General features: G+C 36.3%; 1 long non-coding RNA gene across 1 annotated transcript; it reads left to right on the top strand.

Moving 5' to 3' along the window:
- LOC106830239 (uncharacterized) lies at positions 1-24,125 on the top strand. The gene is made up of 5 exons (XR_001397850.3): positions 1-574; positions 8,674-8,756; positions 17,851-17,931; positions 19,192-19,349; positions 20,314-24,125. It is a non-coding gene; the product is annotated as an uncharacterized lncRNA (long non-coding RNA).
- The last annotated feature ends 826 nt before the right edge of the window (positions 24,126-24,951 follow it).

Genomic DNA, 24,951 nt, shown 5'->3' with positions numbered 1-24,951 from the left:
GATTTCAAAACATGTTAAAATTAGGAGATTCATGGCCAGAAAAGCGTGCTCTGGAGAGAAAGCCAAGCATGTGGCTGGACAAGATTCTGCTAGTGCCTCACAAGGACCAAAAGGTCAGAATTCAATCACATAAACAGTCCTTTGAAGAGATTAAGTACATGAATGAGGAAGCCCATCAACCATCTCAGTAGAGACAGGGAATACAGATGCGTTTATCCAGGGAAGATTTGTGAAGAAGCCTCTTGTCTAGTGAAGTGAACCTCCCACAAGGTTTTTTAGGATGTTATATAACAGAAATACTACCAGCTTGGACTGAAAGAGACAAAGAGAAGATAAATGAAGTAAGCCTATCTGACCCCAAAAATTCTATAGGCAAGAAGCAGGCTGATGAAACTACTTGGCCTCAAACATATGCTATCCTTCAAAAAAAAAAAAAAAAAAAAAAGGAAGGACAACTCAGAGAGCAGAGCTACAGGTCCAGAGGAGGACAGATACTCAAGCCACAGAGGATTATTCCCAGCCTTCAACCCTAATGGAGTTTGCCCACCTGGATTTTTGAAATCGCTCGGGACTGGTGAGTACTTTTTTCCTTCTGTTTTATCCCTTTGCATGAGGAATATCTTTAACTATTAACTGCTATCCTATCCCTGCTCCACCATTGTATTTTGGGAACAGATAACATTTTTTCTAGTTTCGCAGGGGCATAAATGGAGAGAATTTTCCCCATGATGGATTATACCCAGAGCTTCATTCATACCTAATTTAGATGACTTAAATGGTGAGATTTGGGATTTGGGACTTTTGAGCTAATGAGACACATATGAGATTTGGATTTGAGTTGATGCTATAATGGCTTGAGAATTTGGAGGATCTTGAGGTGAGATGAATATATTTTGCAGGTGAGATGGACAGAAATCTTTAGGGCCAGAGGTCAAACCATGGAGTATGCTGAATAATGGCTCCCCAAAGATGCCATGTTCTAACCCCTGGAACTTATGAATATGTTACCTTACAATGTAAAAGAGACTTTGCAGATGTGATTAAGCTAGGATCCCGAGATAGGGAAATTCTCCTAGATGTGGCCCCAGTGTAAGAGTTAGGCTGTAGACTCAGAGTGAGAGGAGGTGAAATGATGACAGAAGCAGAGGTTGGAGTGATTTGCTTTGAATGTGGATCACAAACCAGAGAATGCAGGTGACCTTGAGAAGTTGCAACAGTTAAGGACACATATTCTCCCCTAGCACCTCTAGGAGGAATACAGCTCTGCAGATACCTTGATTTTAGCCCATAAAACCCATTTACAACTCCTGACGTCTAGAAACGTAAGCTAGTAAATTCATATTGTTCTAAGTCACTAAATTTGTGGTGGTTTGTAATAGGGAACTAATACAGTATAATAATAATAGCTGTTATTATTGTGCCACTTACTGTATACACTTATCCATTGTGATAGATCTTTCTTATATACAGTGTTCAGATTATTTTCTTAAAACAGAAAATATTGAGCAGAAGGGAAACATTTCATCATGAAGAAGGTCCTCATTTTGCTCATTGCCTGATGTATTATGTTACAATCAAGTGAAATGTATATTAAATGGCCCCAAATGGACTATTTTAAAGATTTGATACTTGCAATTTATAACAGTCTTTAAAATCGTTTCGATCTATATCAATTCAAACTTCTAGATAATATCATTTTGCCTCCACTAGTCCCTTTTCCCTTGTAATTTCAAGTCTAATCTACGGGGATTTGAGTTACTACAACAGCAGAATTGCTAACAATTTTTCTAAAATGCAAAATGGAAGTTGAATTTTACAAGAAGATTTTTATTTGGCTTAACAAAATTGATAAAAGTGTTCTAGAAATGAATTTTTGAAAGAAATTTGTATATGGCTTTTTTGGTAGGTCTAACTTTTGGGGCCATATGGCTTAATAGTTTAAGCATTCTTTTCCAAGCTTTTCAGATTGCACATTCTGATCATTACATATTTTAAGCACAACCCACAGTATATGTAAATTTTTATATTTATACACTATATAAACTATATAGTTTATATATACAAAAACCATTTTTAAAGGAAGAAACACAAAAATTGAAATGAACCTCTTTCATGTTTTCTTCTCATACCCCAAGAGGTCATTTTATATCCCTACAGAGATCTGCACAGCCAATTTGGAGACTGTTGGTTGTAAAGCTTGGACGGTGGAGGCGAGCAGACCTTGTTTGGGGCTAGCTCCTTCTCTACTAACCATTGCAATCTCTGACAAATTGGATTGGTTTGTTGAGTGAATTAATTCCTTTAAAGCATGTCAAATACTTAGCTCTATTCCTAGAAATTAGAAAGAGCTTAACCAACATTAAGATAGTAGTTGTGATTATTATTATAATACTTGTCTACGAACATATTAGACTTTTGCTTGTGTTTCTTCTGGGTTTCAGCCTCGCTTGGAAAAAAGTGACTTTTTGGTAAGTAAAGAGTCATCATTCTTGGGAAATGAATTCATTTTTAGTTTTCACAGTTTCTCTCCACCTACATTGACTATCTCAGTGATCTTGATGTTGTTCTGATCACTCTGCCTTCCACCAGCATTTGTGATTCTACTGTTGGTTTGCACTTGTAGTTTTGGTGGTGTACATTTAGTGTTTGCATGTGCTTTTCCATGAGAGACTTCTGGAAAACAGAAAAATATTTTCCATTCTATATACCTCCAGTCCCATACCTTACATAAACTAAGAAATGAATGCTTTCTGAATCAAATTTTTTATTATAAAGGGCATCCTCTAAGATGACAGGATACTTTGGGTTCAGTGAGAGGCTCAGCTTTTCATTTACAAGAAACAAGGCTTCAAATAAGCAAAAGGCCTTCTCATGTTTTCTTCTGCATCTCCCATGCGTTTGAGGTTCTTCTTAGCAAGCACAATCAATACACCCTTTATTTATTTATAGATGTTATATTTCTTTTTATTTAACTAACACTTCTATAATAGTTTGCAATTTATTAAGTGCTTTTCCATTTGTGGGAGGGTCACGTAAGTCCACTTAATGGCAGCAGAATGATTAAGTGGAAAGAGAGATTATTGGCTTCTTATACTTGAGTCTAGGAAGTTTTTATTCCTTTGTGCTTTGTGCCACTTCCTCTTTTAACTCCCCACCCCTCATGCACATACACCCACTCAGGGCAGTCAGGTGTAAAATTAGAAGGTCAAGAAATAATACAAGCATGGAAAATATGAGATAACATTTCTAAAAATAATTCTTGAGACCGATAAGAGGGTGTTAAGTCCTCTCTTGACTTAATTTCTCAATCATTCCTCATTGGTGCTTCCCTTAGTAGCTGACCAGGGCCTCACATTTCTCAATCACTTACCTATGATGTGGTAAGATTGCCCAACATGCGAGGCAGTTTCTTTTTACATCCCAGATAAGGACATGTTCCCACTCCACTTCTTTCGTTGCTTATTTCTTCCTCTTACTGTCACTGTTTACTTCTGCCCACTGTGCAGGGCCAGACTTTGGTTAAGTTGCGAAATGTGCTGATTGTTCTTTAGGCTTCTCCAACTTCCGGCACCTCTCTACAGCGACCTGAGGAGATGTCTTGTAGAAGAATTATTAAACCCGTTCTCTGTGTCTCCTAACGATGAAAATTAGCACAGGTTGCAGAGAAGTTACAGGAAAGCAGAATGTAGATTAGAATGAGGAAAACTTGTTTAATAACAAAAGCTGCCCAAGAATAAGAAGACTGACTTGGGGGAGGACAAAACATAGTTCCTGGGTGACTAGAATGGTGACTGGAGATGGTTATGCAGCACGTGTGCGTTGGAATCCAGGAAGTTAAAAATATATGTAACATATATAACACATATACAACATATATACATACACATATATAGGATTGTGCTTATTACAAAAGTAATGCATTGTCATAGTAATAAGTAAAATCAACCATGCGTGTAGAAAGTAGAAAAAACTCATAATTTTCCCTTTTCCTGTTCCCTAAAATTCCAGTATAAATAATTTAGTGTTCATTGTCCTTTCTCTATGTCCTTTTTCTTAGCTCCTTTGGAGTAGGTCACACAAACGTGTCTTATTACAGCAGTTAGAGGCATCATGTTACACACAGTTCACCTCTCCAGGGACTAAAATCTTCCTAGGAGTCGCCACTTCACACAGAGGAGGAGGCACAGCCCAGGATGAGCTGCCTCCCCATGAGAACTCCAACCTCATCTGCTTCTCAGCTCTCTTCCTCTGCATTAGCCACACTGTTCCCCACAATCTCCCTCAGACACGCAAGGCTGCCTCCAGCTGTGAGGCCTCCTGGAACTGTTTTCTCTGTCTGGATTACCCTTTTCTCTGATATTTCTGTGACTAATCCATTCATCTTCTTTGTGTCTTTACTCAGATGTAATTTTCTCAATAGCATTTTGGTTTTCTATATAGGGATTGAGGGACATTCAAAATTCTTCCCAGAAACCTACTGCGCATTTCCTTTTAATTCAACAAATGAACAGGAGTTATGCTAGTATAATGTGCTTTTGAAATATTTTTTAACCTTGAGATTTTATCATTAAATCCTTCTTTTAAGAGATCTTGCTCTCCTCTCCCCTCATTACTGGGATTATCAGATTGTGATTTTTGATGCCCAGAAGCCCCGAACAGAATATCTCTCTCTAGTCTGGTTGGTTCTAGATTTATGCCTGACTTCACTCCTTCTCATCAAAATTTATTTGTTTCTGTGGGAAGTTTTTTCAGATTCACTTGAAAAAAGCTGGAAAACTCACCTATTTCCTTTAGAATCCAAAGGAATGCATTTCAAATGGTGGAATTCACAAATTGAAAGTAAGAATTTTGCTTGTTTCCTGTAAGATTTTTTCTGTACCTTGAAGCCAAGGAATAGAGACCTTCAGACTTGGAGAATATTTCTTTTCTTCACTGCAGTCCAGGGAAGTTCTAAAGAATTTGGAATCCATCATGATTTTTCAAGTAAAATTTTTATCACTTAAAGTGGATGTTTCATCTAGATGTGAAAGGTCAACAAGAAAGACAGTTTCTCAGCCCTGAGCTCTTTTAGAGGAGTAACTTGTCATCCAGTTCCTGAAAGCAAGAAACCAGAGGAGAAACAGTGTGTGCTCCTGACAGCTGCAATACCAAGATAACTGCCACTTCACAGGAAGAAATGCATCATAAGAATTAGTGCCCAGATTGAAATTAGATGAGATAATCTTGATATAGATGATATCTACCTAGAGTTACATAGTGCTGAATTCCTTTTCTCTCCCACAATTTTTTTTTATTTTAATTAATTGAGTTACTATTTCTTCTTTGCCTTTGCCACCTCAAAAACAGACAGAGCAAAGTTTTCTTTGACTCCTAGTAACTTTCCACAATACTTTCTGATAATTTTTATGGTCGTGTTGGCCTCCATCACACAACTATAAATGCATAAATGAAATAGAACATCTAATCATATTGGACTACTATCAGTGGTGTTTCTAGTAGAGGCAGAATTGTGGAGTGGGAGTGGTTAGAGAATGTGGAATTTATAGATTTTTTAAAAAATTAAGCAGCAATATTTAAGATTACTTTCTTAAAAAAATATAAGGCTAATATTTTTATTTCTTAATACCAATAACATTTTTCTTAAAAAAGTGCATCAACTGTCAAATTTTCCTAATGCGTTTGTTTGAAGTGAATGTGCATTTTTTTCATTGTCATGGGATTCTCTAAACATTCTCTCAATATTTATTTCTCTAATATAGCATGTGTTGACGTCAATACCCTTTCCGCGCTTCCAACTTTATTCACTCCATGATGGTATCAAATAGTTTCCTGAATGAAAGAGACAATCGTAAATATTTTATTGTGGTAGAATCATTATGTCAAGTGCTTCCTGATCTTCTCTTTGAACTGTTTATTTTTTGTTTTTTAATGGGACATGGTTTGGTCAGAGAGTGTGGAATGAATGACATTTTTGGATGTTGACGTTAACCGTGCTATTTGGAATATTTTGCACGTGAGTTTAATCATACCTTGCCCAATTTTTTTTTCTGCGTGTTGCAGTTGAGTTCATTATTCCTAATAAACGGCAAATATTTACTTGCATATTTACTTGTATTAATAGTTGTGAATTTCATTTTCACTTTGTATCTCCCCTGAAGTCTATTGAGCTGACAATTTTTTATTCACACATGATATCTCATTCCAAGAAATTTCAAGTTCAGTTTTTGGAGAAAAAAGACTTCTAATGTCTTAGAATCTTCTTAATGAACTGTTCAGAGTAATGAATATACTAGCTTTAATTTTTTCAGTCAATTTGAAATGAGTTATGATGGTTCAGGAGAGACAACTTAAAATGCAAATATTAAATGCTACTCAGCATTTTTCCATACTTAATGCTACCAGTAGACCCCAACATGAGTGTCCAAGCAGCCAAACTGGATTAAAAATACCTGTAAAATATTCATAATAATATAGTTAATAACAAACTTCCAAATTTATTTCAAAATGTCACATTTATTTTGAAATAATACAATAAACAAAATGGAGAGCTTTATTTGAAAGGTGCTACAGTCTTGGAGTCATAGTAGAGACTTCTACAGTAAGTTTGGTTCAAACAATGGACACATGTCCAAGAAGTACATTGAATTTCTGTGTAATATCTGGTTTTAACTTTATTGATATAAACTTTCAAATCGAATCGTTGAAATTAATACATTGACAGAAAATCTGCTTGTTAGGAATGATATCCTGTTTGACAGAAAACTGGGCTTTTTACTATTCGAAAGCAAAATATAAGTACTTGGAGGTTATGCTCCCAGGAATTTTGAGATATCAGTCCTACAGTATTGTTGTAAGTCAAAGATCCAAGCTCCAATCCACAAAGTTCCAGGGCCCCACAAAGCAACTTTAGAGGTACTCTAAATAACAAGTATTAAATCCTGCTTTCATAATACTGGCAAGAATTGAAGTTTTTGAAAAATAAGTTGAAATTGTGGTGTGCTTGCCCACCAGTATTATTCTCTGCTTGTCCCCCCAGGTTCGTTCTCTGCCTTGCTTTCTACCCAAGAGTTACAAGAACTGCAGAGCCTCGGGTCTGGCTCTCTGGCTTCTGGCTGTCCTCTCTCAGTGAGAGTTACCAGCAGAAGAATAGAGAGTGGTTATATAGCCCTATGCCACTTTCTTGCTGGACTGTCACTCTTTAACCATAGCTTTTGCAGGGCGACCCCTCTCCAACATCTATAGCTCTCTCTGGGTTCTAGTAATGTAACGTTCTCTTCTCTCCTCTCCAGGCTTCCAGGGTTTATAGCTGGGCTCCCTACTGTTGCAAGACTCTGGGCATTTCACCATCCCTTTATGATTGTGTTACCCTTGCTCTTCCATCAGCAAATAGTCCCTCGACTGAACTCTTTTCAATTAACCCTTTGAGTTCATTGAGTGCATTATCCGTTCCCTGCCAGAACCCTGTCTTACTTAGTCTGCTCTTCCCCATTGCCACCACCATATAAATTGGTCACTTTACTCAGCACCATTTCTTCTTATTGGTAGTGTAGTAACAACCATAACAACAGAGAATAATAATAGCTTACTACATGCCAGAGTGAATGCTTACTACATGCTAGAAAATATGCCAGGTATTTTATCTGTGTTATCTCAATTATAGACTCATAGCAATATTACGAAGTAGCTATAATTATTATTTCCATTTTACAGATGAAGTAAGTTATTTAGCCGAAGTCTCTCAACCAGTAAGTTGTGAAGCAGAGCTTCAATCCAGGACCATTAACTATGGAAACTCTCCTTTTGACTACTTGACTCTCTTTCTGTAGGCAGCTGCATAATGGCTAGCATGAGTGACAAAACAAAGAGCTTCTCATCTTTAACTTTCTGGATCTAAATATTCTCATTACCTTATCTGAGTCTTAGATTCATACCTTGAGAGTCTATACCTCAATGACTGTAATATTTCATCCAAAATACTAAAATTGAAGGAAGAAGTGCCTCTACCATGCATGAGAGATGTTATCCATAGGCAGTCAGTAACTTGGAAGCATGGAATGACTAGTGTAAAGTCTGAAGATATGTACTATTGGACAGAGAAGATGCCACAGAGATTGAATCTTTCTTACATAAACTGGTAGCAGCAAGAATACTCAGACTCGGGAAATGAAGTAAAAGGCCTGGGAGTTGTTGTAGAGGGTAGTGGGGAAAGGGAGGCTAGACCAGGAAAAGATCCAACAATAGCAGCTCTTCAAGATTTGACAGCTTGGTTCTGAAGATTCACATGACCGGTTTCACGTGCTTGACAACTAAGGCCTGGCTTCCTAATTTGTTTCCATTTTATTTTCCCAAATATTATTCACAACAGTGTTTGTAAATTTCATGAAATGCTGAAGCCCTATATTTCCTGGAGCAATGGCCCTGCGAGGTTTGAATTATCATCGTCAAGAATAACTTTCAGCCTAAGTGTTTCAGAAGATAGAACCGAAATAATCCACTAGCTGGGTTAGATTAGCATCATCTTTGCAAAGGGTGCCTCGCAATTCTCTGTTTTTAATGTAAACTTTTCTTATTCATTTTATTCTTTCGATTTTCATTTATTTTCTTTCCCTACCTCACTTATTCTCTCCTCTTTAAGATTTTCCTCCCCTGAAATTCATCTGATATTCGTTTCAGGAATCAAGGCTACTATTATTTGAACTCTTCACCTGTGACAAGAATGATCGGGCAGAGAGCACCTGGAATATGCGTTCTCCAAGGTGAGTAATGCTGTCCCATATTGTACTCCCAGCCTTTTATGCTCTCCTCTGTCATCAGGAAACAATGTTTCTCATTCAATTTTAAAAGTCAACCGATTCAAATGGAGTCAGACAAAAGCAAAGCTGTGCAATTGTCTGGTTCTAACTAAGCTTTTATGATGCTTTTGTGCCCTTTGAACAAGAGTGTATTTAGAGCTTGGAAGAAAAAAAAGTGTCTGTACTAATACGATTTCCATCTGATGTAAACAGGCATCATTCTCCCAAACAGCACTTCCCTTTAAAATAAATATTAGCATAATATATTTCAGGATTTTTTTCTACTTTTACTATTAGAACAAAAAACAAAGAGCTGCCTCTATGGTCAGAAAACAGTGGGACATCTGTTCTTACCAGTTAAGCCATCTCTTCAATCACTTGGAAATAAAAACACAGATTATAATTTTTAAGACATGTTGTCAAAACAGTTCAAATAAATACAAACCTAGGAGTACCTAAAGTTGAGGAAAGTGGAGTGAGTGTAAACCAGAATGGGGAATCTACCAAGACAATGAGGATGTTTTTAGCATCATGTTTTACCCTTGTGTTTCCAAAGCATGTCACCCAAGGTGATTTTCGATGGTTCTTAAATATGCTCCTTTGACTTTAATAGTTAGATGTTTATTTTAATGGGTTTTAGAAAATATTTAAATAACACATTAAACTTATGATTCCATTATATTAAGGTTGCAGTAAATAACCATGTGACAAAGAAATGCATTTCTATTACATAAAAGGTTCACCTTAGGGGCCAGGCTGGTGGCATAGTGGTTAAGTTTGCATGCTTGACTTTGGCAGCCCAGGGTTCCTGGGTTTGGATCCAGGGCACAGACCTACACACTGCTCATCAAGTTATGTTGTGGCGGGGTCTCACATGCAAAATAGGAGTAGATTGGCACAGATGTAAGCTCAGGGCCAGTCTTCAAAAAAAGAAAAGATTCACTTTAGAGAAAGTGTCAGTACAAATGGCATTAACCTATAGCAAAAGCAAATGCATGACTGTATATGCTTGACTGAAATTCTGGAATCGTAGGTCTATCCTAAGAGCTAGATATATGTTGCCACATAGTTGTGAGCCAAAGCAAACTTACTCTACTAGGGGATCATATATTAAGATTCTCTCAAGTGAACATATGCCTTGAAGGCTCAACTGAATTGTCTTGCTTTAGTATTCCTTTGTACACAAATAGTTATTTGTATATAAAAACTGACATATTCTAATAGAAAACAGTGCTCTCTTTAAAAAACCAAAAAGAAGGTATAAAACAAAGGAAATGAAATCAGTACCTTGAAGAGATATCTGCACTCTCATGTTCATTGCAGCATTATTCATAACATCTAAGACATGGGAAAAACCTAAGTGTCCATTGATGGATGGTTAGATGAAGGAGTTGTCATATATACATCTTATTCAGCCTTAAAAAAAGGAGACCCTGCCGTTTGAGATAACATGGATGAATCTGGAGGACATTATGCTAAGTGAAATAAGCCAGCCACAGAAAGAAAAATAATGCATGATCTCACTTAGGCGTAGAATCAAAAAATGTCGGACACATAGAAGGGACAAGGAGGGGGGCAAAATGGAGAGATGAAGGTCAAAGTGTACAAAGCTGCAGTTATGTAGGATGAAGAAGTCTAGAGATCTAACATACAGCATGATGACTATAGTTAATAATGCTGTATTGAATATTGGAAATTCTCTAGAGAGTAAATTTCAGGTGCTCTCACCATACACACACAAAAAAGGTAATTGTGAAGAGATGGATATGTTAATTAGCTTGACTATAGTAATAATTTCATTATCTATATGTGTATCAAAACATCATGCTGTAGGGCTGGCCGCATGGTGTAGTGGTTAGGTTTGGTGCATTCTGCTTCAGTGGCCTGGGCTCATGGGTTTGGATCCCGGGCATGGACCTACACCACTTGACAGTCATGCTGAGGGAGTGACACATGTATAAAGTGGAGAAAGCCTGGCAAAGATGTTAGCTCAGGGATAATCTTCCTCAGCAAAAAAGAGAAAAAACCAAAAAAAACCCACATCATGTTGTACACCTTAAACATATATAGCTTTTATTTTAAAAAATAGGGTACAAAACATTTTTTTTGAAAAGTCAATGTAGTTTCATCAGTTGCAACAAATATACCACTCTAGGGGAGATAGTGATGACAGGAAAGGCTATCCATGTGTGGGGACAGGGAGATATATGGGAAATCTCGGTACCTTTCCTTCAATCTTGCTGTGAACCTAAAATTGCTCTAAAAAATAAAACCCATTAAAAAAATCTTTGGGGACTGGCCCAGTGGCGTAGTGGTTAAGTTCATGTGCTCTGCTTTGGTGGCCTGGAGTTCGTATGTTCCAATGCTGGGAGCAGACCTACACACCATTCGTCAAGCCATACTGTGGCAGCATCCCACATGCAAAATAGAGGAAGCCTGGCACAGATGTTAGCTGAGAGACCATCTTCCTCAATCAAAAAGAGGAAGATTGGCAACAGATGTTAGCTCAGGAACAATCTTCCTCACCAAAAAAAGAACAAAAAAAAACTTTGATGGAATGTTATAATCCTGGTCTTGCCATGATATGGATATCAGTCTTGCTTTTGTGTGAAATGATCTATCCAAAGTGCAAAGATCTGACCTGGTTTGTTTCAAAAGGTCAGGCCTGATTCTGACAAGCAAGTTCTGTCCTTTTTCTCTGTCCATCAAAGCATTAGATTTCATTGTTACTTCAATAAAATGAAAATGAATGTAGAGGAAATGCTGACAGAGATAATCCGTAAATTGTTACTTCATTCTTTGAAGAAATTAAGACATTCTTTCACTGTGGTTGAAGGGCAAAAGGTTAGTGAAATTCCAGGATACCTGGTCACAGGGGAGACTGGAGATTTTAGATGTTGATAGAATCCCGAGGGAGAAAAATAGGTGGTAACTAATGAAGAGGAAAGGAAAGGGGGAATTCTGTAACTCGTCATTGTCCCAAATACTTCCAGCGGCCACCCTTTCCTCACCCATATAGAAAAATGGGGAGAAATGCAGACCAATGGACTCTCAATCTAAGCTTCTTTGAGCTGGAAATCTATGGTGGAAATTTCATGTAATAGTGCTATTTTATGTTATTTCCTGTCTTTTCATTTATTAAAGAGACCAAACATTCTGCTAAATAGTCTTTCCCCGGAATCTTAGACTTTGGATCCTTGTCCTGGAAGCAAGCAGCATGGAGACTGAATAAAGCAAGAAAAAAAAATCTAAACAAATATTAACAAAACTTTGGTTTTTATGTCTTACCAGATAATTCCATTTTAGTCCATGCCATTCAAATGCTGAAGAATTCTAAAAGATTTTATGTTGTTTGCTGGCCTGAGGGGAGTCCAGTTTTCATTGTCTGTGTTAGATGACATTAGAAATAGTCCCAAGAAGTAAAATGGGCTTAAACATATTTTTAAAAGGTACTTACACTTCTAGAATTGCTTCCAAAATTGTCAGGTTCCTCTAATTTTGAAGTTTAAATGATAGAATGATGTTTTATACATTTCAATTTATGATCTGTTACTGACAGAGCCGGTTAAAAGCAAACACAAATCATGCCCTAGTTTTTACCAACCTGTCTCTTCATTTCAACAATCATTGATTTTTCTAACTTTAAAATTTCCCTACACAACCATAAAATACACCCTCTCTGGCATGAGTCATGTTATTACTGTAATTCAGGAAGTTTATTACAGGACTAACTAAAGATACTCAACTTATAAAATGAAATGATATGCTAATTTAAACAATTGGAGCTAAGAAGAGTAGGCACAATAAATTTATTTGTCATATATAAACAGTCTCAAAACAGAGATGATCAATATTTGAAGAGAGTAATCATTCTGAGGACTATTAAGATAGATAAGAGAACAAATTCCCTTTCCATTCATCCTTTAGATAATGATTTTCCCTACTCCTTCAGAAAATTAGATGTTAAATGCTGAGAGGTGACTGAGTGCTTAACAGAAACCCATAACTTTGGTATGGAAAGTGATAGACTTTTTTCACATTGGGTATGTAACTGTCCTGTGCTTTTAAAAAGAAGAACGTGTGAAGTTTAGCTACTGAACACAGTGCCTGCTGCCAGGATTTCCCCTATTTTCCCTTGCTTATCTGCCTAATCTTCTCACGCCTTTGTCTCCCGGATTCTCTCATTTCTACATCCTCTTTCACTTAGAAGACTTTTCCATCAGTCTCCATTTCCTGAATTACTCTTTGGCATTCCCCTTGCAATATCTCAGTCTTGAACCACGGGAGAGGTTCAGTTACTACTCTTGCAGTATAAACTTCTGAGGTCCTTAATCCGATACCTGTTTGGTGGCCATGAATAAGAGAGGAGGTCATATTAAATCCTGGGACATAGCAACAGGTGTGATTTGATGACCATGTGACATGAGATCTCTGGCTGAGCACCCATCTAGAAAGGGTGAGGGGTGTCTTTGTAAATGATATGCCAAAGTGCTGGGGAAGCAACCTCTATACCCCCCATCAGGTTAGACGACCTAAGAAAATAAACCACTATTTTATCAGAGAAGAATTAGACCACTGGTAAGGTAATATTCAGATTTGCTGTTCAGTGCTTTGATAATTTGAGAACTGAAGGATCTTACTTCTATCTCGTGAATGTTCCATAACCTAAAGTTTTTCACTAATTAAATACAGCAGAGACTGGATGTATCACGGCACAGAAAGGTAGACAATGAAAAGAATAACATCTTTTCCAGGCATTTTCACAGGACCACTCTCCCTACTAATTTCCCAAACTCATTTATCTTATCAGTTTTATCCTTCAATCCTTGATTCTATACTTAGCGCCTGTGTCTACATCTATTCCTTCCTAGTTTGGAAACTCTTCCCTTGGCTTATGGACCTCAGGGCAGGGCTAGGCTTACTCATGCTACTGCATTTTATCAGCTTTTCATCCACTGCAAGATCTTTTTATCCACAAAAAATGACTATATTCAATAAAAGAATAACACAACAAAATTAGCTCCTCAGTATGAATTTTAGGAAAAGCAGTTAGGTTTGATGGTTGGGGCCGAATGCTACCATGTCCCTATTCACTCTCTAATTCAAAGAACGACCTTCTCCATGGGTCCTGTCCATTTAAATTCAATTTTGTTATTAACTAACTGAATGGTGTGTATTATATATTACCTACCTGCTATATTATTTGATACCATTACTCTTAACAAGCATTAAAACTGGCAGAGAGCAGAATACAAAATAGGATAAAGTCCAGACGGGATGTTATAAATTTGGAAAAGTTAGGGAAATATATTGTCTTCATATGTTAGAGTTGCTTTAACAAAAATACCATAGACTGGGTGGCTTAAACACCAAACATTTATTTCTCACAGTTCTAGAAGTGGGGAAGTCCACAATCAAGGTGCCGGCAGATTGGGTATCTGGTGAGAGCCTTCTTCCTGGTTTATAGACAGCTGTCTTTTCACTGTGTTGTCACATGGTGAAGGGAGAGCTCTCTGGAGGCTGTTTTATAAGAGCACTAATCTCATGCGTGAGAACTTCACCCTCATGACTTAGTCACCTTCCAAAGGCACCACCTTCTACGCCCACCATATTGGAGTTTAGGATTCCAACATATGAATTTCGTGGGGACGTAAACATTCAGTCCCTATAAAGGAGGCAGTGGCTCCCAACTACCGATTCCTGTATCTCTCCTGTCCTGATTATATACTAGTTAAATTGGTAACTTGCTAAAAGAAACAATTCTCGGAGATTCTGATTCACAAGATCTAGAAGGGAAAGTGTTTTTCTAAGAATTTGTATTAGGTAGAAGCTTTCAGTTTTATTCTAATTACAGTTACGTTGAGGAACATAAAACTAACAAAATAAAATAAAACCAACAAAACTAACAAATAACCTAACAAAATCAAGGAGATGATCAATACTGATAAATGTTATCTTATTTATAGTTTTCTTATTGGCTGGTCTCATTATTTTACATCAATTCCTTTGGTTTACATAGTTTCAGGATGGAAGTAAATTAAAGTTTAGCTAGTGAAAATAACAATGCTATTCAAAACATAACACCAGTTTGGGCACATTATTCATTTATGATAAGAAACAGAACTATCAAGTGATCTAATAAAATAGAATAGTCTTCAAAGCACATTTGGCAAATTATGTCCCAGCCTGTAACCCTAATGGAAAAATCAGAGGGCTGCTTAGTAAATCACAATAGCAGAAGCGTGTTTAATGGAACCAGAGTAGGCACAAAGCCCTTTGAATAAGACTTTCTCTGGAATGAAACATCTGTGGATCGACTCTGTCCAGATTTATTTCTGAGATTCGATTTCTTCAGTGTTTTCAGGCTGAAGAGCTCTTCCTTTTCACTGGTAAATTTTTTCATGTATATTTTAATAGCTTAAATTAGGTTAATCCTACAGGCCGTGGAGACATTCTGACTCTTAAATATCTCTGCCCTGATCTATTTTGTATTTCTCTGAAAGCATAAATCTCTTTGTCATGTTAATTTACCAGTGTCCCAAGGTTAGGTTATCTGATGTACTTGTAAAGAGAACATTTAGGGGTAAATTTCAGAGTAACTTCCCTTGCAGCCTGATACTCTCCCGGGTCTGCCAGGCAGGACTAGCTACATAATTTACGAGACCCAAGGGTACAAAATGCAAACATGGGGCACCTTTTTAAAGAGTGCAGAAAAAGCATCATTGAAGTTACTAAAGTATGAAGTTTTATCCTTTAAAATATATTATTTCTTATAAAACATAATAGGAAAAACAGTGATATATGAGTAACGATATAAACTTACAAATTTCATAAAATTAGTATTTTGATGTCATTATTTTATATAACGTACTAAGTAATAATACTTTATTAATGTGATTTCTTGATTATAAGATTTTTATGGTTCACTTTTCTGCAAATTCACTTATTAGTTTATTACAATTTATATCTAACAGCTCCGTTTTCGATAAGATACGATTGAAAGCAGCATCGTTTGCTCTTGGCAAATGCACATTTGCAAAATCTTTTTTTTTATTGCTTTTTCTCCCCAAATCTCCCTAGTACATAGTTGTACATTTTAGTTGTGGGTCCTTCTAGCTGTGGCATGTGGGACGCCGCCTCAACGTGGCCTGATGAGTGGTGCCATGTCCGCGCCCAGGGTCTGAACCAGCGAAACCCTGGGCCACCGAAGCAGAGCGTGAGAACTTAACCACTCTGCCATGGGGCCGGCCCCTGCAAATATTTTTTGAAAATTGTTAATTGGAGGAAGAATCTTTCTACTGACCCAATTGTTACTGGAGCTGTTGGGAGTATTTTATAGGGTATGAAAACTTTAGGAAAAATTTCAAATAGATTATTTAAAAATATAAATGTTAGTACATTTAAAGTTGATGATTCTCAAGGAACAATTTTTCTAAGACAATTTAACTTTCATAGAAATCACTTTTGTGTAAGTTTGAATTTAACTTAAAATATAAATTTGTACAATGGCTTTGTAATATTTCCTCTGATAATCTGTACCTTGCGGAGGTCTAACCATAAACTGAAAGTGGCTTTATGATTGGCATATAATTCAAAATTTCTATTTATGCTTTCCATCAGTGTATTTTCAATTATAAGGAAAATATTAACTTTAAAATCCTCTTTCTTGTCATCAATTGTTCATCAGAAGAGTCAAACAAAAACAGTCTTCTTTTCACTTGAATGTGAGAATCTTTAATTTCTGTTATGGGCTAAATTGTGTCTCCTCAAAATTTATGTGTGAAGGTCTTAACCTCCAGTACCTCAGAATGTGAATATATTCAGATGCAGGACTTTTAAAGATTTTATTTTTTTTTTCCTTTTTCTCCCCAAAGCCCCCCGGTACGTAGTTGTATATTCTTCTGTAGGACTTTTAAAGATTTTATTTTTTTTTCCTTTTTCTCCCCAAAGCCCCCCGGTACATAGTTGTATATTCTTCGTTGTGGGTCCTTCTATTTGTGGCATGTGGGATGCTGCCTCAGCGTGGTTTGATGAGCAGTGCCATGTCCGCGCCCAGGATTCCAACCGATGAAACACTGGAGCGCGCTAACTTAACCACGCAGCCACGGGGCCAGCCCCCAGATGTAGGACTTTTAAAAAGTTAATTAAGGTAAAATGAGAACATGCAGGTGGGCCCTAATCCAATATGACTGGTCTCCTTATAAGAAGAGGAGATTAAGTCACAGGCACACAAAGAGGAAAGATCACACGAGGACACGGGGAGAACAAGATGGTCATTTACAAGACAAGGAGAGAGGACTCAGAAGAAACAACCCTGGCAACACCTTAAATTTCTGTTGCTTATGCTGCCTAGTCTGTAGTACTTTGTTATGGCTGCTCCAGCAAACTAGTATAATTCCTATTTCTAAATTAATGGATATTTGCTTTGCAAGGTTACAGTAGTTTTCAAAACTGTACATTTCATACCTGAGCTAACATCTGTGTCGGTCTTCCTCTATTTGGTATGTGGGTCACTGCCACAGCGTGGAGAACTAGTGGTGTAGGTCTGTGCCCAAGATCTGAACCCATGAACCCAGGCCACCAAAGCAGAAGGCATCAAACTTAACCACTACGCCATGGGGGCTGGCCTGTGATATCTTTTGAATAACAGTGCAACATCAAAACAATGACTCACATGTTTACTTTCTCTGATACTCAAATACAAATTTTATTCTCCTTAATATAACATAAAAACCAACATATTGGGGCTGGCCCAGTGTCATAGCAGTTAAGTTAGTGCACTCTGCTTTGGCGGCCCGGGGCTCACCGATTCGGATCCTGGGCACAGACCTATGCACTGTTTGTCAAGCCATGCTGTGGTGGCATCCCACATACAAAGTAGAGGAAGATTGGCACAGATGTTAGCACAGGGCCGATCTTCCTAAAAAAAAAAAAAAAAACCAACATATTGCTGATATTTATATTGGAATTGCATTGAATCTATAGATCAAACTGGGTAGAATGAACATTACTAGAATGTTGATATTTCTTATCAATAAAGTTTTCTTGTTTTATTTAGGTACATTTTAATATCTACTGAGAAGATTTACAAGTTTCTCTATAAAGTTTGACAAATTTCTCCATAGAGATCTTCTGTAAGGTCTGTGCCTACATATCTGTTGCTTTGCTGAGTTATCTCTTTTTTTAAATTTCCTATCTGTTTATCTCTGGTGATTAGAAATGCAATTGATTTCTCTATTTGATTAGATATCCGACAAAATTGCTTAGCTCTCTTTTCATAATTTTCTTACACTTTTTTTCTTTATAGGAAATGGCAACATCTATTAATGAGGCAGATTTATTTTATTCCTTTTCATTTTTATGCCATTTATATTGTTTTTAATTTCTTAAGTGCCTTAGTTAGAACCCCAGCTAGAGGGGCTGGCCAGGTGGTGCAGCGGTTAAGTGCACACGTTCTGATTCAGCAGCCCGGGGTTCGCTGGTTCAGATCCTGGGTGCAAACACGGCACCGCTTGGCACACCATGCTGTGGTAGGCTTCCCACAAATAAAGTAGAGAAAGATGGGCACAGATGTTAGCTCAGGGCCAGTCTTCCTCAGCAAAAAGAGGATTAGCAACAGTTAACTCAGGGCTAATCTTCCTCAAAAAGTAAATAGATAAATAAATAAAAAATAAAATAGAACCCCAACTAGAATTTTAAACGAAAATGGTAATGTTATACATTCTTGTTTTGTTACATATTAAAATGGAAATGTTTTTAATGTTTCATTAGTAAGCTTTTTACATCTCGGAGATTTGTTATGGTCTTTAGTATGTTTAAAACATCGAATTCTATTCCTAGTTTGACATCATAATTTCAAAAATGTATTTTATAATGCAAATCAGCCATTTATTCTTGAGATAAACCCATTTTCATTTTGCTTATTGTACTATTTAATGCAAAAATAGTTTATATTTAATGATTAAAAATCTGTAAATATATTTCTTTATGGTATTTGCTTTGGATATAATGCTTATAAAAGCCCTCAAATCCAAAATTGTTCATTCTAATATGTTTTTTCTAATACTTTGTTGGTTTCATACTTCTCAAAATTTATATCTCTATTATGTCTGTAATTTAATATTTGATAAGAGATGATTATCAGATAGCCTCTCTATTCCCGTCAATGTGCAATCCATATGATTATTTATTCTTGTATATTATTCATATATATTTGTTTTATATATTATAAATATATAGTCATATATATTCTTTATGTATGTTTATATATTAGTATATATATAATCATATGCAATCCATATAATTATTTATACAGATATATATTAGCTACCTATTACTTCATAATAAATTCCCTTCAGACATAGTGACTTAAAAGAACAATAAATCTTTGTTATCTCAGAATTTCTCTTGATCAGGAATTTGAATGCAGCTTAACTGGCGGTTCCAGCTTGGACTTTCTAAAGAGGTTACAGTCACTATGTCACCAAAGCTGCAGTCATCTGAAGGCTTGACTGAGCCTGGAAGATTTACTGCCATGATGGCTCACTCAAACTGCTTGTAAGTTGCTTCTGACTCTTGATAAGAAGGCTCAATTCTTTATCACATGGGCTTCTCCTTTGAGGCTTCGATTGTATCCTCAGAACATAGTAGCTGGCTTCCCCCCCAGGGCAAGTGATGGAAAAAGAGAACAAGACAAAAGTCACAATGTCTTTCATGGCCTGTCACCAAAAGTCACAAATATGTGTTTCCATCATATCCTATTTTTTTTTATTAAGATTATGATAGATTACAACCTTGTGAGATTTCAGTTGTACATTATTGTTAGTCATGTTGTGGGTACACCACTTCCCTCTTTGTGCCTTCCCCCCAGCCCCCTTTTTCCCTGGTAACCACCGATCAGTTCTCCTTGTCAATATGTTAACTTCCACCTATGAGTGGAGTCATATAGAGTTCGTCTTTTTCTGTCTGGCTTATTTCGCTTAACATAATACCCTCAAGGTCCATCCATGTTGCTGCGAATGGACCAATTTTGTCCTTTTTTATGGCTGAGTAGTATTCCATTGTGTATATATACCATATCTTCTTTATCCAATCATCAGTTTCTGGGCATTTAGGTTGGTTCCACGTCTTAGCTATTGTAAATAATGCTTCGATGAACATATGGGTGCAAGGGACTCTTGGGATTTCTGATTTTGGGTTCTTAGGATAGATACCCAGTAGTGGGATGGCTGGGTCATAGGGTATTTCTATTTTTAACTTTTTGAGAAATCTCCATACTGTTTTCCATAGTGGCTGCACCAGTTTGCATTCCCACCAACAGTGTATGAGGGTTCCTTTTTCTCCACAACCTCTCCAACATTTGTCGCTCTTGGTTTTGGATGTTTTTGCCAATCTAACGGGTGTAAGGTGATATCTTAGTGTAGTTTTGATTTGCATTTCCCTGATGATTAGCAATGATGAACATCTTTTCATGTGTCTATTGGCCATACGTATATCTTCATCATATCCTATTTTTACACAGGTCAGCACGATTCGATGTTTGAGGGGAAGACATAAGGCCGTGAATGAATATTGGGAGACAAGGAGTATCTGGAGGCTGTCTCAGAGGCTGGCTACCATGTTGGATCTAGTCATGAACTATCCATTCTTTTCCGCTAAACTGAATACCCCTTTCGGTTCCAAATATATGCTTACGCTATTATTTAATAGAATAATGCATCTCAAATTGTTTCTGTTGCATTTTTCAAATGTTTATTTTTATAGATGAATTTCACAATCATTTTGTCAGTTTGGAAACACACGGGGACATGAGGGAGGTTTTTTTTTATTAAGCCATAATTTACATATAACAAAATTCACATATTTTAAGTAGGTGCGATTCTTTAGTACATTGCTCTGAAGTATATTAAAATATGAAGAACTGACATCTTGATAATAATATGTTTTCAAATCTACAACTAGAGTATATCCTTCCATTAATTTAAGTTTTCTATCTTGTTTCTTGGTAGATTTTTTTTCTTTTGTTAAATGATTGTTACATTTATTCCTAGGTATTTTATACATTGCTTTCATTGTGCATGGAACTTTTTTTCCCCGTTATTTTTCTAAACCTTTGTTGTTCTGCAGAAAAGCTACAGCTTTTTAAAAATGTTTTACTCTTTGTGATAGCTTAACATTTACACCTCTTGGGTTTTCAAAATAGACAACTCTATCATCAGCAAATTACGATAATCTTATCACCACCATTTCATTTTTTAAGCTTTGATTAAATGTTAAGTTCCAATAAATGGATAGCACTTTAGGATCAGTGTTAAATGCAAATGTTTGCTCTCAGCATCTTTCTCAAGTTCTGTAAGAGCGAATGATTATAATAGCAAACACTTATGTAGCACTTATTTCTCACCAGGCACTTCCCTAAGTACATTGCATATGTTAACACATTATTCTTAACCCTAACTTTGTGAGGTGAACTCTTCCAGCTTTACAATGAGGAAAATAGAGACACACAAATGCGATAACTTACTAAGGTCACAGAGCTATTAGTAACAGAGGCAAGAATTCAAACCTTAGGAATCTGATTCTACTTGATTCCCTTAACTATTTAGCTATGTTGCCTCTCAAGGGCCTATTTCTGTGGCACCTGACATCTTAAGAAAAGCACACAGTTCTAGAATTAGAACTGAGCAGATGTGGTGTAAAGAAACGAGAACTTTCCTGCTTCGTTACAGAGTTGATTCAGATCTCCAAGATGATGCTTAGATCAGCAACTAAAATTGGAGGGAACCCTGGAGATCAACTAATCCCACCCAGTAGGTTACAAATGAGGGAAGACAAGAAATCCACAGGAAAACTGCCTCTCCCAAGGTTACACGGGTACCTAATAGAAGCAACAGGACTTTCAATAGGTGATTGAGTAAAATAAGGTGGAATTATAACTCATGCCATTCTATTGATGCGTAATCAAATACTCTTCCCCTGTTTACAGTGATAAGTGACCAACAGGAATAGATGGCAGAGGTGAAAAGATTTGAATCTACGTTCCTAGAGAGACTAAACTCTAAACCCTGGGTTCTTAGACTGGGTAACACAAACACTCTTAGATTTTAAAATTATGGCGTACTCTCTTTGTGTAAAAAGTATCGGCGATTTTAAAGGATGTCAATGCTCATTTTGTTGTAAGCAACAGATATAAAACAGAAATAAAACAAAAAGCAGATAAACACAAAACCTTAAATGCATCTGAAAATTGCCTGGATGTCTTTAGATTTTTCTAACAGAGCTAAACCTGATATTCAACTTTTCAATGTGGTCACAGTGTTGGTTGTTTTCCTTGCTTTTTTTTTTTTCTTTTTCTTTACTTTTTATCTTTTTAAAAAATTGTTGTTGTTGTTGTTATCCTTTTTTTTTTTGGTGAGGAGGGGGAGTTTTACCAGTTCTACTGGCAAGAACATGGTGTCCTTTCATAAACACATGGAAATTCTTATTTTCACTAACTTGCTTTTTTTTTTTTTCCATGGAAGACTCATTGGAAACGTAGCATCTCATTTGGAATAGCAGCAAGCGGTGAAAATCCATTTTTAGCATTTTTCCCATCATTTCTGTAAGGCCAATATTCTACTTTGGAAAAATGACATTAGCTATGTCCTCAAAAAGCAATCCATATTCCTTAAAATAGCTCTAGGTTACCAATCTCTGGTTACTATTTATTCTCATAAGGTGGAAAGGGTTAACGATTTGACTATGTTTTCCTTCAGAGTCTTTCCAATTCAATTTCCAGGTGTCCAAAATTGGCCCTTAACAAACAAAATACAGCAACAGCTACTCAACTTCCATAATCTATTTTCTCTCTTTATCCTAATTTGGATTATAAATTCGGTAAGAAGTCTATCTCTAATCTCGCTAGAAACAAATGAAAAATGGTCAAATGACGCACGGTTTTGAGCTCCTAGGTGCATAAATTAGATTGAGTACGTCAATTGATTGGAATATTCTGACCTTTTCCCCTTTTAAAAGTATATTAGGGAAAAATAGGTTTGGGTGACATTCTGTGTTTAAAACATTCTGTATTAACAATTTAGACAACTTCTTTGGTAAAGAGAATGGAAAGTTGGCATGGAGCACCAACACATATACTGCAAATCATGGCGAGACATCCAAAGACTTTTACACATTGCTACATATGGACATGCAGTATGTTATAGAGACAGTTTTATGAAATGCCCAACATTAGAGGAAATGTGTGTTTTTTTAAGTGACAAGTAATAAGTCATTCTTTGCATATATTATGGAAAAGAACATTAGAAACTGGATACTGTTGTTTTTGTGTATGTGAAAGTCTGTTTGATCTGCAGAGAACTGCAGTAAATATTCAGGGCAATTTTCAGTTAAAAATCCACTTCCAGATGAACAAAATAAACCACAGAATTAAAAAATTAACTGGAAAACTTGAATTGTGTAGGCAATTGATCTTGCCTTTTGAATGTAAAATCTTTTCTTTTGAATATCATTGTTTAGACTTTTAAAAAGTATCTGTGTAGTGTGTGTCTGTGTGTGTGCACACTGTAATTAATATCTTCATATTTTCAGAAGAAGCAGAGACATATTTGGTTTGGGGAAAAAATCTGTTAAACTACAAAATTGTATTCTCAAGTCAATTAGTTATATATGTACATGACTGGTTGTGTGTTTGTGTGTGTGTTTAATCTGTTTGAAACTTAATTCGTTGATATGTCAAATCCTCAGTAATATTCACTTTGTTCTAATTATAGTCCACTTGTTATGAGTCAGATGTTTTCTGAATAAGATAGCCATTTTTATTTTTTTGGTTGAATGTTCAGTTGAAGATGTGATGAAGAATCTCTTTTTATACACCAATTGTAGGCTTTTGGTATAATGATTCCTTTTGCTAACAGCGTGACAGAGGAAAACAAATAGTTCCAGTGTCCTATTCATATATATATATATTTTCATTTTTTCCAGTGAAATAATGATAATGTTTTCGTTATGTACTCATTAATATGCCTCACACACAGGCATGTAGCCGTTATTCCAGGTCTGAAATAAGTAGTCTGTTACATACTCTTGATGAAGTACAAAGTACAAAAGTAATGTGGAGGATGTAAATAGAAGTGCAATAGAAACACTTCCCATTTTCTAGGCTTTGAAGGATGCTGACAATAAAAAAGAACATTGTAAGTGTCCCTACTATAAACATTACTGTCAAGTTGAAAGTGTTAACCTCAGAAGTGGCATCGAGTTTATACAGAATTGAAACAGAGGTGTAGATTGCTTTTTTTGTTTGTATTGTCCGTAAATAAAAAATCTTTTAACTTCCTAGCATAGCATCAATAAGTTAGGAAAATTAAGTAGTAAGTTCAATCTTCTATCCATGTAGTGTTTTATTTTATTTCCATAGTGCTTTCACATATATCAGTTATTTTTTTTATCAGCCTTCTTGGATAAGTACACAGGTCTTATCAACATCCCAGATACAAGATATTATAAGTGGATGAAAGCATAAAGAAAAGCAATGTAACTATAGATGCTTATCCTTCTAACAACCCTGGGACATTGACAAGCCAGGTATTTTCTCTTGTCTTCAGAGAAGAAAACTGAGGTTATGGGTAGAATCAGGTTGCAAGGCCATATGTGGCAGAGCTAGCATTTAGTCTTCTAAGGGCCAGCCTAATTTCCATTCTCTCAGGGCCTACCCAAAGTCCATTCCATATTTCTCTAAATGTGTAGAATCTATGTTAACTAATGATAAACTGGCTTTTTCCTCAAGATCTTTCAGTTTCTCAATGTGCACAAGAACCTCCAAGAGAAGTACTCATCGCGAAAAGTTTTCAGTTTTCGGATCCTGAAATCTTTCTTTTCTCCCTTTTTATTTTGATTGTCCTCCTATTAAAATCTTCTGGGACTGCCGTTTAGCAAAGTATGGTTTGGGACACAGCACTCTACCTTTGTAAGTAAAAATAGAAATTGTTTTTTCCTTTAAAATATTTTGTTAAAGTTTTGGAAAAACAGTATCTGATGTGCTGAAAGCAAAGAATGAAGCCTCGAGGGCACTGTTCCCACTCCTTCTTGAGCAGTAGATTTCTGAGAAATCAGGAGTGTCCCTTGGAGATACATCCAGTTTACCAGACCTAACTCTAGAGTC

The sequence above is a fragment of the Equus asinus genome, chromosome 13, assembly GCF_041296235.1.
Source record: "Equus asinus isolate D_3611 breed Donkey chromosome 13, EquAss-T2T_v2, whole genome shotgun sequence".
Classification (NCBI taxonomy): Eukaryota; Metazoa; Chordata; class Mammalia; order Perissodactyla; family Equidae; genus Equus; species Equus asinus.
Note: the sequence above shows the minus strand (reverse complement) of the source record. Positions and strands in the feature narration are given on the sequence as shown.